Genomic DNA, 16,114 nt, shown 5'->3' with positions numbered 1-16,114 from the left:
TTCCATTCCAAATTACTAGCTCACTGGCAGGGACAATATAAGGTTAAAGAGTGCAAAAGATTGGTTGACAACCTTATGGCTCAGCCTAAACAATGTACCAAATAAGCACTTTACACTGTGAACTTGTTGAAGCCTTGGAAGGAACACAAAAAAGCTCCAAGAAACTCCATTGCCAGAAACCTGTTCTTTGCAAGAATAACTGTTGAATTTTGGCCCCAAATTCAAAATCCTTATAATGAATGAGATGGAGTTGCCAATTCTTTCAGTGAAAGATGTTGTCAATACCAGACCCACATTGACTTCGCACATTGCGCATGACATTGTAATAGAGGTGAGGATAGTGGTTTGTAAATGTTTGTACCACCTTGCGGAGTCTAAGAAAGCGGAAGTCAAGCTGGAGATTTAAAGACTGTAAGAACTGGGTGTCATAGAGGAAAGTGTTAGCCCCTAGTCTAGTCTTATTAAGTTAGTGCCAAAACCCAGTGGCAGCATTTGTAATGATTTTTGGTGCCTAAACCAGGTGTTTTGTCTTTATGCCTACCCCATGCTGTAAGAAGACAACCTCCTTGAGCACCTCTGAAGGGAAAACAATATTTAACCAATATAATAAATGTTACTGGTAAATTTCTATAACGGACTATGCCAAAGCAAAAATGCACCCTCTGTAAACATTGGCAATAAAGCTTTCTACCATTTGGTTTGCATGAGGCACCAGCAACATTCCAAAGTCTGGTGGATAGACTGCTGCGCTCTCACGATGGTCTATTCTAGTAACCGTAAGGGCTCATTTATACTTCACGCTCAGAACGCGTACGCGCCCGCATCATGGCTGCCACGCGTTCCCAGCGTTCATTTCACGTGTCCTCTGAGCAGGTCCTCAGAAATTAACGCTACGTGTGCGCGAGTTGCAGTACCAGCAAAAAGTCGGGGGGCGCAGTGTGCTAAAAGTCGGAACATGACGTCAGAGTCTCTGTTTACTATCTACATGTGACAGCAAGCCTCTATGGAGATCCTTCGGGGATCGATGTGCGCACTTTGCTGTTTGATGAATGGCTCAAGTACAGCGCTATACATTATGTAGCCGATGTGAAGTTGCAAAAAAAAAAAATAGACGGCACAAAAGATGGTAATTGAGACTTTTAAAATGTATCGTGTCATTTATATATGTCTTTTTTATTGTTTAATTTTTGCAACTTAACAACAGCAATATAATGTATAGCGTTATATTTGAGCCACTGAGAAAAAAATAAAGGACACGGTGAAAACGTGTATTTTGTGATTAAAGTGGAAATTTCGGCTTTAATCTCGAAATGTCCACTTTAACCTCGTAGTTTACTTTATCATTAAAGCAGACGGTCGTAAACGTCATCCCAGTTTTTAATCGCTACGAGCTTCTTGGACCTGACAGCAGGTAAAGTAAAACAGTAAAAAATAGATGGCACAAAAGATGGTATGTGAGACTTTTAAAATCGTGTAAAATGTATCGTGTCATTACGATCGGGAATATGCGACGCTTGAATATAAAAGTACCAGGAATGCATCTGTATGTCGGCATTTTGCTTCAGCAGCGGAAAGCAACAATAGATCGCCAAACAGAACAAATTGATTGTCTGATATTCCAACTCTCTGCACATTTAGAATCTTTAGATTTATACTTGATATCACTTTCATGATGAAATGCATTAAAATGTGTATGTTACATTTTACATATAATTTCGTTTAAATAATGAATACTGTTAATAAATACACACATCGGGGTGTCACGGTTGCGGAGCGATAGCACTGCTGTCTCGCAGGCAGTTATGTTTCTGGTATATCCTGCTGGTATTCCACACTGTGCTCCGGTTTCCTTCCAAAGATATGCAGATTTGGGGATTTGGTGCCGCTAAAATGATGCTAGTGTATGTGTGTGCTTGTATTCACCTTGCGATGAGCTGAGGCCTCGTCAAGGGACTGTTTCTCACTCGTGCCCAATGCTTCCTGGAATGGACACATCCCTGGATTGATGGATTTAATCAATAAACATCCTTTTCAGAGATATTGCGGTAAGGTGTTATCGGAATTTAATAGGTGTTTTAGACAATTCACAACACAGAGAAACCGAACATGTTCTCACCGCGATAATATCTCGCACTGCCACCTGGTGGATTCCTCCAGATTTCTGTAAAGTACGCGCACAAGTATAAACACTACAACGCTTGCGTAGCAGGAGCGTCCGCTGCAGCATGCGTCGCGTCACGTGAAGTCTAAATCCAGCCTAAGGGTTATATAAAGCATGTCTTGGCCATGGATCAATGCTGCAAAATTTTACTTTCGAATGATAGTAGTCAAATATTTAGGCTGTGTGGTGGGTTGAGGCATAGCTAAGGATTTTAAGTCTAGGATAAAAAGTCAGTTATTTACCAGCTGTTTACAATCACATGAAAATAGGACTCCTTTGAAATAACTGGCTCTGCAAAAACAGAAATCTTTGAATTTTATCCATTATATTTTTGTACTGTGACATTCATGAGAAATAAAGTCTATATACTGTATACTGTCTTCAGAAATTCACTTGATGTTAAAAAATGGTGTGTGATTTTGATACCTATCACATGTTTGTAGCTTTCATTTTTAAAACCTATGAAAATCTTATCAGCAATTTTGTAAGCTTTCAGCATGCTTAAAACACCATGTTCAATGTTTTCTTCCAAAATATAATAGTTTTTAACCTGAATTAAGTTTTAAAATAAACTTTTTTAGCAGAAATACATTTTAATGTATTTTAACATCTAATATTCCCCTCTTCAAAGAGTAACAGGCTGCACACAATAGGGTCTAATTTTACATTTTAATAAGTAAATCTATTATTTGAAGCACCAAGTAATCACTTTGCATTAATAAAGTATTACATATTCACTAGAACTCATTTATTCAGTTTTACTCTGTTACCTTCAAACTGGGCATACTGAAGCAGCAGTACTCAAAAATGCTAAAATTCATCATTAATGAATTTCTTGTTTCCCTAGCAGTCTTATCAAAAAACAAATTGGGTGTGCAGGACTGACTTGATATTTTGCAGAGGATGATGCCTGTTTCATCTTTGTTCAGGATGTGATGAGGTAGGTAACTATTCCTTTAGTCATTTAGATGCCAATACTGTATAGTTTTGTAATCTAATATACTTTTAAATAACCTTTGAATTATTGTGTATTGTATTATGTAATATGCTATTAACAAAACATATGTATTTAAGTTGCCTGTGCACGTTTTAAACCTCCAGTCATGAAAAACATACAGTATATCACTTAAGCTTCACGAAAGAAATAATTAATGAATACATTGTAAATGTGTATATATATACATAAATTAAATAAACATTTTCAAGTGCATTTTGGAAAGCATAAAAAATATTACATATGAATCAATAATTATTTTCATAATGTTACATAATTTTGTTCAATTTTTTTTTCTCATGGTGAGAAATTTGCACTCATGTAAACCAAATTCTTAGAGGTTTTCAAAATGACCATTGTAGTCCCTAGGGGGCACTCCCCAAAAACCCAACACAAAGGTTTGAACACAAGTTCAGCACTCAACAAGAGTATTTTTTTATTTGTGTGAAACTCTTCACAATAAGAATTTCTCACACTTCAACCACAAGTCAGAGTAATAAGCACTGCACCTTTATTGTTCTGCCCCACATGTTGTTAGCTGTTATTTGTTGAGTTGTGCTCCCCCTTCATCTTGTCATTTATTAACACACCTGTCAGTCAAGTGCCACACTCACAGTGGTGTCATAAATGTCTATGAAACTCACGTAAAGCATGTAAGTCGTCTAATAAACATTTAAATACAATACACCCCATGTGTCTTATGTAGGCACCCCTTTATCTCTTGTTTTAGTCATGTCCAGATTGTATCTTTAAGGTATATAAACCCTTGGGTCTGGTTAGTTGTGGTACGCAGCAATTTGAACCTCTGTCTATGCGCTTCTCTTTGTCTTGATCTTATTTGTTTAATGTATACTGCCTGCTACGTATTGCTTTGTAAATTATTCGTAATTGTCTTTGGTTGTACACCTGCATATACCTCTGTGTTTCTTTTGTATATATTTCAGTGTACAACGAGGTATGTCCAGTAAAAGCCTTTATGAAAGCTCACCCCTTGTCATTTTTATGTGGATGTGCTGAGTTGTTTAAGCTCTCTGCGGCTGTGTTGCACAGACAGCGCGGAGTGAGACAGAAAATCTGTAATAATATCATCTTCTCTCTCTTTCATCCTCTCCTGTTCCTCCAGCAAGCTTTGTCTTCCTCCACCTGACTCTGGCTCCTGGAGTTGTGTCAGGCAGCTCCTTTATGTGATATCTGGAAACATTTCCAGTATCCTGAAGCTGTGGTTCAGAAGCACTTCCAGGTGTGGTGGGAGCCCAACAAAGTAGGGGTCACTAGTCCCCACAGCACCCCCTAGTGGCAACCACCAGATCTGTGTTAGCAAACTCAATTTCCCAGAATGCCCTGTAGGATTCTATGGCAATAACATAACCCAATTATATATATGTGTGTGTGTGTGTATGTATGTATGTGTGTGTGTGTATATATATATATAATGTAGATAGGTGTGTGTGTGTGTGTATATATATATACACATACATACAAACATACACACAGGTATATATATGTATGTGTCTATATGTGTGTGTATAGCTTTGGTCACTAAGTGCAAGGGAAAAATAATAAAATATAGTCTATAAGTTATTAAACAGTAAAACATTAATGTTTTAAGAAGTACAGGTATATTGAGCACTACTGGACTGGTTGCGGGTAAACTACATTTTAAAGACTGTAACACAACAGGTAAGTAACTAACAGCAGCTAAAATATATATGGATCATCTCTCGGTAGTAGATCCCTTTTGAAAGGCGCTACACGACGGCTGTGGTATAGAAATTACATTTTCTATGTGAATGTTCAAATTTCTGCCTCTGGTAATGTGCCTTACCGGCATTACCAGCAATTAAAGAAAATTAGTTTTGTGTCCTCTGCAGTGTTAAGAGATAAAGGCTTTGGTTTGGGATAAAAGGTGTAAAGAAAGGAAAGTTGCCTTTTTCTTTTATATAGTATAGAGAGATGTGTTCGCTGACGTTATGATCGCCTTTTGGGGACAGTCGCGGTGGGTCTTGTGTAGACTGGTGAGACGTCCCTGCCATTAATCGGCTGTGATGGCACTGTCAGTCCTCCACTCGTGTGCGTGTCTTCATAATCCGAGCTGACGACCTCATAATCGTATACGTTGAAAAGAAAGTGCGAATCGCCTTAATATTAGTTTGCAGCGGTGTAGAAAAGGGGGCCCGTGTTTGCTCTTGTCTGGGCTATAGCGCAGGGGGAGGATGAAAAAAATTAAAAGTGCTCATATATATATATATATATATAGCAAAATACCTGCGCCTCGCAGCGCAGAAGTAGTGTGTTAAAGAAGTAATGAAAAAGAAAAGGAAACATTTTAATAATAACGTAACATGATTGACATTGTCATGAGTGTTGCTGTCATATATATGCCTGCCTAAATAAGTCACCCTCGCTTCACTGTTACTTTTTTACCGTTCATTTAATCATGGCTAGTGGCGGAAAAATTATAAAATAGAAGGAGGATTACACTGAGTATGGTTTTACCAAAACAATTATTGATGGCGAATCGATTATTCATAAAGCTTCAATTGGTGATCTGTTTTTCTGTGTTAACCTCATATTTTTTCATACTTCTTCTCAAACTAAGGTGGTGCGAGGGTAAAATGAATCAGGGTGATCAAAGTAATCGGTGTACCAGGAAATCATGCATTGACAAAAGTTTCCCTTTGGTTGTAATGCAAAGTGTGATTAAATGCATTATTTTTTAACGCGTTATGGAGCACATGCATCGAAGCTTCTCAGCTGTGCTTGTGCTAAGAAACGGAAAGAATTTAAAAATAATGTAACACGATTGTCAATGTAACCTTTTGTAAGTAGTGCCTGGAGGATTCAGTGTGGAGAGACAGCGTGTGTATTAACTTGTGGATTTTTCTGTGAGTATTTGGTGGCAGTGTGAAGAAGTTGCTTTGAAAGACGGCGTTAGCCGCGGAGCTCAGCTCAGAGCGAAATGAGGTAAATGGGAGGGGAGATGATGACGTGACTCCCCAACCCGCCTTTAACTGTCAATCCCCACAAACACAGTCTCTCGGAATTTGCATAAGCACACCCCTTCACCTGCAATTTTAACTTAGTTACAAAGTGATCAAAACTCTCGTTTATATCCTGCGTCCTCTCATTAAACTTGTATCCCGCATTACCCGTGGGCATGAGAAACGCTAGCGGCAGCCTGTCTATGAACTTAATTTAAAGTTTAGGTTTACACCGTGCTTTCTTTCCGAGGTAGCAGCACTCATGAATATGGTAGTATATGTCACTCACTCGCTTCTTATTGTTTCGCTGCCTTCTCAATTATATAATGCATGTTTTCTTCAGCACTTTTTGGATTGCCTTCCTGGTTTTCTACACACTGCGTTGACAGTCAGTTCACGTGATTACGTGGGAGGCGTGATGATGTCACACGAAACTCCGCCCCCCCACGTCATTCCAGCTCAACTCCATTACAGTAAATGGAGAAAAATACCTTCCAGTTATGACCATTAGGCGTAGAATTTCGAAATAAAACCTGCCCAACTTTTGTAAGTAAGCTGTAAGGAAAGAGCCTGCCAAATTTCAGCCTTCTACCTACACGGGAACCTGGAGAATTAGTGATGAGTGAGTGAGTGAGTGAGTGAGTCAGTCAGTCAGTGAGGGCTTTGCCTTTTATTAGTATAGATATATATATATATATATTGTCAGGGATGCCAGGGGCCATGACCCGGCCGGGACGCCAGGAGGGACCGGAAGAGGGTCAGAGCCCTGCCTGGATCACGTGGGGTTTGCCTTCCGGGTTGCTTTGGGGGCCACGGGTCAAGGGCATGGAAGCCTTTCCCTGCAGGGGCCCGTGGTCACCGCCAGGAGGCACCCCAGTGCCTTGGGGACCTGTTACCCCAGCACTTCCGCCACACCAGGAAGTGCTGGGGGGAAGATTTATGACGGCGCCCAGGGAGCAGCCAGGAGGACAACCGGCACTTCCGCCACGCTGGGGCGTGGCCAGAAGAGGATTGCCGGGAACACCTGGGGCTCATCCGGGTCCTCTATAAAAGGGCCGTCTCCATTCATTCGAGGCTAGAGTCGGGTGGAAGGAGGACGAAGCAGTGGAGAGTGGAGGCGGCCCGAAGAAAGGCATTGTGGCCAGGACTGAGTGTTTATTGGGGTATTGTGCACTAAACTGGGTCTGAGTGACCAAATAGACTGGGGTCTTTGTGACCATAATTTGTAAATATTCTGTAAATAAACGTGTGGTGGTTTGACAACAACATGTACGCCTGTCTGTGCCCGGGTGCCGTTCACAATATATATATATATATATATATATTGTCAAACATGTGCAAGTAGTTTGAACCAAGCAAAGGTAATCCCATGCCAGGTCAGGGGGTGGTGGGGTACACTAAAACTTTTCCTGTTATCTCTACAGACCAGCCGCAGGAAAACCTATTTGATTCAGTGCTGATAATGCCGGTCCTGGCATCCAGAAGAATGTCACCTCCAGTTCCGGCGCCCACAAGAATGTCACTTTCGGCACACAGGCTGATGTCAGAAGAACATCACTTCAGGTCTGATCCATTAAAGCCGACATCTTTTCAAAATCAGTTATGTTTTTGACTCAGTATTGTCAACAGCTCTGTGCTATTTAAAAAACCATTTGCAGCCAGAAATATTATACAAGTGGCTGCCCCAAACCTTTTCACATGTGTCGAGTCTGTTCCTTTTTACAATATATAGTACTATATCATCTTCATATAATGATATTTTCTGTTCAAGTCCTTCTCTCATAACCCCCTTTATCTCAGATACATTTTGAAAGTGAACAGCAAATGGCTCAGTGGTGATTGCAAAGAGCAGTGGTAACAGGGGGCATCTTTGTCTAGTAATATGTTCTAGTATGAGGTTAATACAAACTGAAGCTTCTGGACTGATATACAGTAGTTTGATCCATTCACATATGTTTAGGCCAAACCCAAATTTGTGCAACATGGTAAATAGGCAGTCCCATTCAACAATATCAAATGCCTTTTCTGCATCCAAAGATAGTAAGATCTCTGGGGTGTTGCACCACGGAGGCAGTTATAATAAATGGGTGTCAATGTCGCATGTTAAGGTGGCTTTTTTTTTCTGCAGTTTTATTTTTGAATAAAAGTGCAATTGTTGTGTTATATTTGTATCTTTTGTGAAAATGTTTCTTTGATATTTGGACTTCAAGCTTCATACACTATATAGTTTATGCCTACATTTTGTCATCTACTAGTAGAATATAAAAAACGTTTCTGTTTTAACAATGTGTTTACACAGATTATTGTAGAAACGGAACAGACATGAAATGCGTGTGTTCCAAACAACGATCTATTATTTCCACTCTAAAACTCCACTTCACTCCCAGATACTCAATCAAGGCATGAGCTGAGAGAAGTTCATGCACGTTCTAAATTGGTGGGGGGATGGAATAGCCGGCTGCTCCAAGCTTCTCTTTATCAGCACATTTAGAGGACAAAGGACGCTGGCGGAGAGGTGTGAAGGGAATTAAGAAGTGATTTAATGTGGGACGGTATTACGAGTTTTTTCGTAGGCTCTGGTAATTCTAGTGTTAAGGCAAAACATATTTTATTGAAGTAAAAATTATTGCATTATTATTATCCTAGAAACACTGGGTGTAATGCAAGATGCATATGTAGTAAAATATGCTGGTTTCAGCAGGGCTCAATCACACTGCAAAGCAAAAAAGAATGTGCTGTGTGAATTACACTAAAAGAAATTTATAAAAAAATGTCAGTCTAGTTTTAATCCAGCAATTTTCTATAGATATGTTGAAACAGTGTGATTAAGTGTTACAGCAGCAAATATCTGTACATCACATTTTTTGGGGCTCAGGTTATGCATGTAAAAAGTAGATGGATGTTATTTACTTCCCATTACATGAAGGGCTGAAAGTATGAATAAAAAAACAGAAAATTATCACAGGTTCCATGCTTGTTTTTAGATTCACTGATGAAGATGTTCAATTCTTTTTTTGCAGTTTAATGACATTGGATCGTTTTGCCAAAGGAGAACTCCAAAATTATACATGTACATGTAAATGAAAGAAATTATTAAGAAACCAGGTTTCTGCTTTAAACGGGTTACTCCCCTTATCCTGGTTTTGTATATGCATGTAAATGTCTCCAAACTAGGAATGCACCCAAGCTAATTGGTGGGACTCATATCGGTTGAACTAATGTCTCCTAGGTACTCCTACTATGTATTGGCTCAGTCTTCTCATTTTTTTCAAGTACAAAACAATACACAACTTGATGGCCAGGCATCAGAAAATTTAAACATGGACTGAGTGTAAAATAAATAAAGCTGAAAACTGGAAGGTGGCTGTGAGTAAAGCAGCAGCAAACTAGAATCTTCTCTTCACACCAAAGATGAGAAGAGTATGTAGTATTAAAAAACTTTTGAAGAATGCTTTTTCATTGATGCCATCTGTGTAAAACAACTCCCACTAAACATATGCCACCCGCATATCATTCAGATTTCTTTTTCTTTATGAATGTTGTGTTCCTCCAGGATGATTCCAGGTAAGCAAAGTTTACTTCCATTGGAGCTGTCACTTACCAATTTAAAGTTAAAATATATATTAATGTATTTTTCTCACCTCTTTAATATATGAAATAGAATAGTCAGCTCCAAATCCACAATCAACCCAGTCTATTACTAACATTAAGTTTTGCCTTTAATGTATTTCTAAATCTATTGTTATCATTTATTTATTTGGCCATTGCCTTCATCCAGGGCACCGTACACATTTGAAGTACTACTGGCTACATTTTATTTTTTCATCTGGAGTACAGGCTGTTGAAGTGACTTTCTAAATGTCACACAGTGTCAACAGTGAGATCTGAACCCACAGCCTCAGGGTTTGACATCAAATGGCTTAACCAATAAACCACACTGCCGGCCTAGATCTATGCCAGTAGTTTCCATCACTCATTCTCCTTAACTTCTCAGAATAGATTTCACTCTTATTTTAGGAACACAATGCCCCGCTTTAAATATTATTCTCTGATCTCTCAATTTTGAGACATACGAACTCTTACATATAGACCCAGAAAGAAGACTCTCAGAGTGTGTGCACCAAGCTGCATAAGCACTCATGAAATCCTCAAGAAGTATAAAAATGTCAATGAACACCCATGAATATTCAATGTCTGGCACTTTGGCTGTTAATTTTAAGTAGAGTTATATAAACATTATCAATATCAATCAGTTAATTAGCTAAGGCTAATTAACTTTGTTGTTTTGTTTCTCCCTTTTGCAATTAAACATGATTTTGTAGCAAGAGACATTTAGCACCAATCCCATACTGTAATTATCTGTTTCATAATTATGAAAAGTCGCAATGTAGATAATAATCATTAGCATTCATGTTCCATTCTTTAATCGTAGGAAGTTTAGAGATAAGCCAGGTTAAAAGGAAATTAAATGACACTAAATAAAACAAATAGAATAAATCATATTTTATATAATGTAAAGAAAGGACAAATAAACATAAAGATTTGGGGTTTCCGGCCCCGTATACTGAAAAATAATCCACAATTTCAGTAACAACAAATTCAAGGACAAAGTCGAGAAACACATTCAAACAGTTGACAAAGTAAGATGGCGTCGGAGGAGTATTTATGGAGGAGGGGCCGGAAGTGGAGGAATGCTGGGAAGGAGCCGTGGTGGATGATGGGATCGATGACATCATAGGTGGAGGACAGAGGAAGGGCGGAAATAACATAGTGAGGGAAACTATAGGAGGCAGAGTCATGGCGGCGGTGCGTCTTTTCTTCTGTAGGATACAAAGAGAGAAAGGTTAGTACCCCTTCACTCCCTCCTGGCATATGTCTTCCCGATCGTATTAGGCTCCGTCCGCGGCCCCCTACTCGCGCGTGCGTGACAATAAGTATACAGTATATACAAGGCTGGGCAAAAGTAGGTTTACAGTTGTGAGTGAAAATCAGTTTATTGTTGTATTTTTTATTTATCTGCAGTGGGCTGACGCCCTTCCCAGGGTTTGTTTCCTGCCTTGCGCCCTATGTTGGCTGGGATTGGCTCCAGCAGACCCCCGTGACCCTGTAGTTATGATATGGATAATGGATGGATGGATTATTTATTTAATTTTTGTATTATTTATTTGCATGATTTGTCTTTTTCTTATTATTGTTATTAAAGTGTGCTTGAGTGTAGCAATCATAATCTGCTTGTCTTTTTCAATACGAACAAATGTAAACCTACTTTTGCCCACCCCTGTCTATTTAAATATATATAATACACATACACACACAAGACAAAAAGGCAATTATGTCTAGAAATCCATTTGAAAGGAGCTCAGATAAGGACATGAATGATGCCTGCTCTCAAAGAGCTTGTCTCCTGGGGGCTCATGTATAAATGGTGCGTACGCACAGAAACGTTGCTTATGCCCGCTTCCATGCACACTTCGAGATGTAAAAAACTAAACTTTGCATATAGACACTGTCACAAACACAAGCCAGAGTCATATAAAGGTTTGGGGTAGCCACCCGTATAATCTGGTTTCCTGGCTGCAAAGTAGCTTTTGATAGATACAGCACTGATGTGCACAAAACCGAGTCCAAAACAGAACTGAGGGATTAGTGAAAAGGTGGAGGTTTTTAAAGGGGAAGACATGAAGTAAAGTCAAAGGGGTCGGGCTCTTGTAGGTCTTCTGCCATTGGTGTGAACCCGGACATGACATCACAGGGGCTGGAGCCGGCAAGGACTCCTTCCATTGGCTCGGTCCCGGAAGTGACGTCAAGAGGACCAGGTGGAATCTCCCGTGAATGGCCTGCAGGCAAGGGAGAAAAAGAGTAAGTGCACTCTGCCACATCCCGGTATGTCTTGGAACTGTCCTTACTCAAACCCTTTAGCTGCCTCCCATGCGCACGTGTGTGACACCACACACATTTTCACAGCAGCCTCAGACCATGTGTACACATGTTTCTGCTCAGTTTTGCAAACTGGTGGCACCCAGCATCAGAGCAGTGCCACTGTTTCTGTGTTGTTTCCCTTCTTTTTCGTATTTACATCCATGACTCAGGATTAATTAATTGCATATTGTTTACAAATTTAATTCACTTGATTGTAATCATTCTGTAGCAATATAATAGTGCATGGAATGGACAAACTATTCCAAATACCATAGCTGCTTAAGAATTGTTAGAAGTGGAAAAAGGAAATGGAAGAGTTAGAAAAGATTGTTCATTTATAAATGATGAAGACTGGCTTCCAAGTCGATTTTGATTTCCAAGAGCTGTCCTATTAGAGCTGTGTTGAACTGGTACCAGCTTTACAAAGGCAGACTTTGAGGAATTGTGCTCTACCTGCTCCTTTGCAAATTCTCTCCACTCTTGGGTTTTTAGCCACAGGAGCTTTTCAACGTGAACCTGCTGACCGATCGGGTATTTCACAGTCATCACTGAGTCGCCCCATGCAAGCTGTATAGGACGGTATTATCGACTTGTCATCCAGATATATAAGATTTCCTTACACTATGGTTGAACTGTGCCTGTGTAAAGGTGCCTTCAGAGAATCAATGCGCTTATGTAAATAGAAAGCATTTCCACTCTATTAATGTGCTGCTGTATAGTCCACAGTGTGTTGCATTGTGCAAGCATGTACCGTACTGCATAATGTGGCACACAATTCAGGCTTGCCCGTACATGAAGAGATGCCGCATGGTGAACCTGACCTTGACCCATCAAATGATTATCCAAATTGGACAGTGTTACAGCTTTGTTTGAATGTAATTAGAAAAATGTAAAAACAGGTAATCAGATGCAACATTTACTTTTTAACCAATTCATTTGATTTTTGGTCAATATCACATAGTAAGCCCTTATATTCCTTGGTTAATTGGCCACATGTCTTAGAGCAGTATCTCTGATATTGCATTTTGTGACTCCAGCACCCAGTCAAATTTCTGAGGCAGAGGTGTGCGCAGCCAGTAGCACCATCACCATGTGGATTCATGTCCTTGGCACATGGGTCAGCATTTGTTATATTACCTGAAACAGAATAAACAGATGGTGAGCTGCAACTTGCCTTTTCACTTCGACTTTGATATCTGTCCACTTTTTTATTTTGGGTGACTGTGCAACTTTCTGAAGTCTCCGCCACTCTTTATCACTCGATCAACTTCCTTTTGTTGCTTATATTACTGCTTAAGCCAACAAAGAGTATTTTTTCTTTTCCTCTAATTCTCATTTACTGAAATTTTGCTTTTGCCATTGTCTTTTAACCAAGCACTGAATGGAAGGAGCTATTTATATTGATTTGCATATTCAAATATGTAAAATTCTGAGAGGAGTAGGGGTGGGGCTGTACACGCGTTCGCTTGCATTAAATTTCACTTTCTTCTGGTTTTATATAGGAGAAGTGTGTGGATCTTGGTGTACGTGCAGATTTATGTATCTGGATTTTTTTGTGTGTAAGCACATTTCCTGTTTTTTTCTGTTTTAGTTTCTGTTTTAGTGTGAATTCGACACAAAGTGTTATACATGAGGCCCCTGGTGAGGATACATTTTATGTTAACCAAAGGTAGAGTGAATACACCCTCCTGAAAACCATATATATCATACGGCCATATACAGAGAAGGACTACTACTTGATTTCAGGCTATATATCTTTGTTATTTGATACAAGTCAAAAGGGCCTTCAGAGAGCACAAAAACAGCACTTAATAGAAAAAAGTGGCTCCTGGTATTTGCAAGCAATGGATTCTATCTAAGATGATCTGTTTAAATGCTACAGTATATGAATTGGAAATAATCTTTTTTTATTTAATTTATTAAAGAGCAAGTAACATTCCATGCAATAAAGTCAAACTTAGCAACAATAAATTCAGTTCAACCCCTAACCAAGAAAAAGAGAGGAAGGCCAACAGCCTCTGCACTGAGAGTATCTAACTGTGGTATCTGTAATGCACAAGATTTTGTCATCTTGTGTAAACAGAGTAGAATATAAGAACTTAGATGCATTTTAATGCATCTAAATGTGTGCATTATATTTTTATGGTCAATAATTTTATCTCTGTCTGGGTTGGTAATTACTGATATTGCACTGTGGACTTTCTGCTTGTGCATTTGTTGAGCTAAGGTCTTATTAGCCTTCTCTCCATCATAGTAATGAAGTCCTGATTTATAAATGAGTTGTTCCATTTATTTTGTTGTCAAGATTGCAAAGCCTGTCTTTTCCTACAAAGTGCTTCATTTTGAGACCCGGGGCCTTATTCATAACGCCGTGCGTAGAATTCACATTAAAATATGGCGTAGGGGAAAAAGTGGAAATGTGAGTACGCACAAAACAATTCAAATATAAAAAAAACATGCGTAAGCTAACTTCCATGCACTGCATAAATCCCAGTCAACGTGAAAAGTAATGCATGTGCCTGCCGTCCCACCTGACCCCTCCCATAAATTTGTATATTTTAATATGAAAATAAATATAAATATTTTACATTCAGTGTTTGGTTTAAAGACAATGGCAAAATCCCCTGAAAAAAAAAGAATTTTGGCGAATGTGAAGTGGAGGCAAGGAAAACATACTATTTGTTGGCTTAAGCGCTGGTATAAACAATAAAAAGAAGTTGATTGAGTGAAACAGAGTGCCAGAGAAACTCAAAAGTTCAAGTTCACAAAGTTGCACAGTGCCCGAAATAAAAAAGTAGTCAGATATCAAAGTCACCATAAAAAGGCGAGTCACAGGCCACCATCTGAGTGTCAAACAGAAGTGTATTAGGGTACAGAGAAAAGAAAAAAATAGGGTCCAGTAAAAAAAAAAAGGCAAACTGTCCACGTCAATATCGTAGTTTGTTTTGTCATTAAAGTAGAACATCATAAACTTAATCTTAAAATCAACGTTTCATTTACTAGAGTTTCTCTGATCCCATCGTGACTAAAGTGGCACATTAAATGCTTCATATTCTATGTGTTCTTCTATGTACTCTATGTGTGTGAATCACTAAGTACAGTACTTCTTAAACAGGCTTTCTCTTATGCTGACAGAACACAGAGTACATTACATTCATGATATTACAGCTCTCAATTTGAATACTAAGATGTATACTTGATATAATTTTCATGATGAAATGAATTAAAGCATGTATTAAACATGGGTCAAAGTGGCTCAGTGGTAGCAATGAGCTGGCACCCTTTCCACAGATTGTTCCTGCCTCCCACAAGATGCTTGCTGGGATGTGCATGACCATCTATGAAATGATTTATAACATCAGTACTGTCTCTTTCAAACATACCAACCCCAAATTCTTGTCCTTCTTTATTTTTCTCCACATAACCAATTGCTACACAATAAAAAAATGTCAAACTATCTGTAAACTTGCTGATTCTTCCAAACTTTTAAGGAACATTGAAATATCTTCATTGTACATCTATACTAATAAACGGCAAAGCCCTCACTGACTCACTCAATGACTGACTGACTCATCACTAATTCTCCAACTTCCCGTGTAGGTAGAAGGCTGAAATTTGGTAGGGTTATTCCTTACAGCTTCCTTACAAAAGTTGGGCAGGTTTCATTTCGAAATTCTACGCGTAATGGTCATAACTGGAAGCTGTTTTTCTCCATTTACTGTAATGGAGATGAGCTTGAAACCCGTGGGGGCGGAGTTTCGTGTGACATCATCACGCCTTCCACGTAATCATGCAGTACGTAGAAAACCAGGAAGAGGCCCAAAAAGCGCTGAAGAAAACATGCATTATATAATTGAGAAGGCAGCGAAACAATAAGAAGCGAGCGAGTGACATATACAACCATATTCATGAGTTCTGCTACTTCAGAAACAAAGCACGATGTAAACCTACACTTTAAATTAAGTTCATAGACAGGCTGCCGCTGGCGTTTGTAATTTAGTGCCTACCCATATAAGGCCGTCCGTCAGCGGCAATCCAACAGCAAACTGCCACGGGTAA

General features: G+C 39.1%; 1 protein-coding gene across 1 annotated transcript in view; it reads right to left on the bottom strand.

The window, feature by feature from the left end:
• LOC120541600 (endogenous retrovirus group FC1 Env polyprotein-like) overlaps nucleotides 1–16,114 on the bottom strand; it is a 67,969-nt gene that overhangs the window by 34,543 nt on the left and 17,312 nt on the right. The window lies entirely within an intron of this gene.

The sequence above is a fragment of the Polypterus senegalus genome, chromosome 12 (genome assembly GCF_016835505.1).
Source record: "Polypterus senegalus isolate Bchr_013 chromosome 12, ASM1683550v1, whole genome shotgun sequence".
In the NCBI taxonomy this organism is placed as follows: Eukaryota; Metazoa; Chordata; class Cladistia; order Polypteriformes; family Polypteridae; genus Polypterus; species Polypterus senegalus.
Note: the sequence above shows the minus strand (reverse complement) of the source record. Positions and strands in the feature narration are given on the sequence as shown.